This window comes from Triticum dicoccoides, chromosome 4B, assembly GCF_002162155.2.
Source record: "Triticum dicoccoides isolate Atlit2015 ecotype Zavitan chromosome 4B, WEW_v2.0, whole genome shotgun sequence".
Taxonomy (NCBI): Eukaryota; Viridiplantae; Streptophyta; class Magnoliopsida; order Poales; family Poaceae; genus Triticum; species Triticum dicoccoides.
Window position 1 is genome coordinate 478732977 of NC_041387.1, and position 3768 is coordinate 478736744.

Genomic DNA, 3768 nt, shown 5'->3' on the forward strand with positions numbered 1-3768 from the left:
CAAATGACGCGTCAGTTGAGTGTGCATCCACTCAACCACGGGTGATCAAGCGAAGGAGATCGCCATGTGCATGTGGTCTCATCCATCTCACACTCTTATCATTGCCGCCGAAGCATCTTATGACCGTTGCTTTTTTCATCTATCTATCGCACACGACCATCTCTCAATCTCCCCGTCACACAAAGTTGCGTAGTCACACCCTATCACGCCCAATATGCGACCCTATCCAAAAGGAACTCGAAGGTCCCACCAAGGATAGACCCGCATATTGAAACGCTTTTGCAAGGTGGATATCATTACATCAACATTACATAACAGATGGGGATACATACAAGCGGCATACAATGCCACACGAATACAACATCACAATACATAAGAGCATCATCCGACTACAGATGAATCACAAACAGAAACTCAAACGACATCCACCCTGCTAGACCAGGCTGCCGACCTAGAACCTATCCCCTGATCGAAGAAGCAGAAGAAGAACTCAACGCAAGCAAGCATCGCTCTCGCGTCATGATCATCGCATGACCTGTACCTGCAACTGTTGTTGTAGTAATCTGTGAGCCACGAGGACTCAGCAATCCCATTACCATGGGTATCAAGACTAGCAAAGCTAAAAGGGAAGGAAGGGGTAAAGTGGTGAGGTTGCAGCAGCGACTAAGCATATATGGTGGCTAACAAACGCAAATAAGAGCGAGAAGAGAGCAAGCGGAACGGTCGTGAAGCTAGCAATGATCAAGAAGTGATCCCAAACTCCTACTTACGTCAAACATAACCCAGAAACCGTGTTCACTTCCCGGACTCTGCCGAAAAGAGACCATCACGGCTACACACGCGGTTGATGCGTTTTAGTTCGGATCTGGTGTCAAGTTATCTACAACCAGACATTAACAAATTCCCATCTGCCAATAATCGCAGGCACGACTTTCGAAAGATTATACCCTGCAGGGGTGTCCCAACTTAGCCCATGACAAGCTCTCGCGATCAACGAAGGAATAGACCTTCTCCCAGGAAGACCCGATCAGACTCGGAATCCCGGTTTACAAGACATTTCGATAATGGTAAAACAAGACCAGCAAGACCGCCCGATGCGCCGACAATCCCGATAGGAGCTGCACATATCTCGTTCTCAGGGCAACACCGGATAAGCGAAGCGTACAGGAACCGACGTAACCCAAGTTGCCAAGGGATGGCCCCGCACGGTGCTCTAGTTTGGACCAACACTTAGACAAGCATTGGCCCGTGGTGGCTGTAATAAAGATGACCCTTGGGTTAATTACTCCCAAGGGAAATATAGGAGGTGGTGAGGCAAATGGTAAAACCAAGGTTGGGCCTTGCTGGAGGAGTTTTATTCAAAGCGAACTGTCGAGGGGGTCCCATAAATCACCCGACCGCGTAAGGAACGCAAAATCCGGGAACATAACACCGGTATGACGGAAACTAGGGCGGCAAGAGTGGAACAAAACACTAGGCAAAAGGCCGAGCCTTCCATCCTTTACCAAATATATAGATGCATTAATAATAATATAAGAGATATTGTGATATCCCAACCAAAATCTTGTCCACCATGGAGAAATCTTCAACTTTACCTGCAACTAGCAACGCTATAAGAGGGTTGAGCAAAGCGGTAACATAGCCAAACAATGGTTTGCATAGGAAAGGTGTCAAAGGTTAGAGGTTCATGGCAATATGGGATGGCTTGATAAATAGGTAATAGGTAGCGCAGCATAGCGATAGAACGAAGCAACTAGCATAGCAATGATAGTAGTGAGATCCAGGGTAGCGGTCATCTTGCCTGAAATCCCGCAAGGAAGAAGAATGAGTCCATGAAGAAGATGAAGCCACGAAGACGAACCAAGCGTAGACGAACGAGTCCTCACGATCGCAACGAAACGGGAACTATCGAGAAGAAGCACACAACATAGTAAACACACCACACATAGACAAGACATGATGCACAACAAGCATGATGCATGACAAATCTAGACGAGGCTACTCATGGCAAGAGATGATGCAAACAAGAGCAACACATCAAGGCAAGTTTAAATGAGGCCGGAAACAACATATAACAATTCCGGTAAGTCCTCATATGCATATTTCGAAGTTGGTCCAGATCTGAATAAACCTTATGTTCAAGTTGTTAAACGACAATTTAAGATGCACAAAGATGATCTACATGAGATTCTAGTCAAGTTACATATAAAGTTCATTTAGTTCGGAGCTACGGCCTAGAAGATATGAGCAAAACAAGTTAAACATGGCATTGATGCAAAATGCATACAAACATCAAGCAAAGCCCTCAAAACAAGGATGCAACATGATAATATGAAACTATATGCAAAAACAAGCAAGTTTCATATAGAGCACACTCAAAACGGAGCAACGTTCAACACACACACACACACTATACAAGTTATAGCAACAATCTGTCCAAAACAGCAATTAGGCATATTGCAAGCATCAAACAACATGCTACAGCACCTCAATATGAAAACAAAAGGCATGGACATGATGTACAGGTAAAGCACAACAAAACATGAACACTGAGCTATCTCCAGAAATCACTAGAACATGCTCAAACACACATGACAAGATTGCAAGTAATAACAATTTCAGACTTTGCAGAAAATAACATCACGATGCAATGTTTAGAGCTATCAAACAACATGTTACAGGAACTTATAATAGCAAACAAAGACATGGCATGAATCTACTAAATGCATAGATCAAAAGTCCCTTAGTGACCATAAGCCAAAAAGGAACAGAAAATATGATGGCACCTATGTAAACATAGCAAGTTATAATACAGATTCAAACATGGCAGGAACATAATTATGAAGGCATGTAGATGAGCTTGTGCAACTCACTACAGAGCAATACATGGCATGGCAAGGCAACCAACAGTAAGAAGGCATATTTGTGAAGCTAAACATGGCAAGAGCAAGTTCATAGGGTGCATGGAACACTAGCAAAACACATGGAAACAACTGAACTTAATGTTAACAGGCTGACAGCAACATTATCAAGCAACTTTGGAGCAAGATATGAACAAGCTACAGCAAGATATAAATGCTACTAGGGGCATGGATGGATAGAGCATGACATGCAGAGTAAAACATATTTAGTGGACATCTCCAGATTATGCATAGAATGATTTGTAGCAGCAGGTTTATATGGCATCACGAAATAACAGATTCTGCCTAGCAAAAGAGTAACATCATGTACCCTACTTAACAAGCTCGATACACTCACCACAAGTCATTGCATGACAAGATAAACATAGCATCATCAATAAGATATGTTTTTGAAACAAACCAAGTCAAGAACAAGTCCATGGCATGCAAGGATCAACTATAGCAACCTTGGCAAAATTGAATAACAAGTAAACAATCTGCCAGGAAACATTTTGAAGCAAAAGTAGAGCCCGAAAATGACATGTTAGACTACTCCATAAATGCAAAAAAGGGCATGAATGGATAGACAATAACCATATGTTCAAAACACCCTTACTGAAATATCTCAAATTATGCATGGATAACTCTGTAGCATCAAATTTACATGGCATCAAAATAACAGCAGAACAGGGACTAAAAACAGCAACATCATGATGCCTAGTTTACATGCTTGCGCTAGTCACCACATTGATCACAAAAATATATGGTAAGCACCCCTGTAAAGAAGACATAGCATAGTTTAAAACACATGTAGACATCAACCTCATAGGATGCACACATCAATCATGGCAAAAATGACAAAAGAGCT